We start from the raw sequence: 538 nt of genomic DNA, 5'->3' as shown, positions 1-538 counted from the left end.
ATGTAACATAAAATGTTTTCTTTTTCAGTGTGAAGAATTGAATTTATTTCTCTGTATCTCAAGTTTTAACTTCACGTTCTCAACTGATGGGAGTCTTCAAGAACACACTTAATGGACCAAAAGTATAATCATATGCACAATCTAATCACGAGCATAAATCAGAGAACAGGCATGTGGACATACTTGCCCATTTCTGCCTGAGAAAAGCTCAGCTTTTAATACACGGTACAACACACACAGGTCTCCTTAATCCCAAGATCTCTCTCTCTTCAACTCAGTGGGTACAGGCACAGTTGCAAACGCAACTCTTGAGTAGTAAGCCTGGATGTCTTAGTGACTACCCTTTTAAAGTCAAACTAAAAATGACAAATGTTTAAAAATCAAACGTCAAAAAAATAGATTGACTTCAGGTTCTGACTATTGCACGGATTACAGACTGAGCAATGAGATTAGAATGCCACTAATTTATTGAACTAACATGATCAAATTCCCAAAAGTCTGTAACATCCTGTAACTCAGTTGTGTTCCAAATTTTCTG

The sequence above is a fragment of the Octodon degus genome, unplaced genomic scaffold (assembly GCF_000260255.1).
Source record: "Octodon degus isolate 3935 unplaced genomic scaffold, OctDeg1.0 scaffold01058, whole genome shotgun sequence".
Taxonomy (NCBI): domain Eukaryota; kingdom Metazoa; phylum Chordata; class Mammalia; order Rodentia; family Octodontidae; genus Octodon; species Octodon degus.
This window is presented reverse-complemented; position numbering follows the sequence as displayed.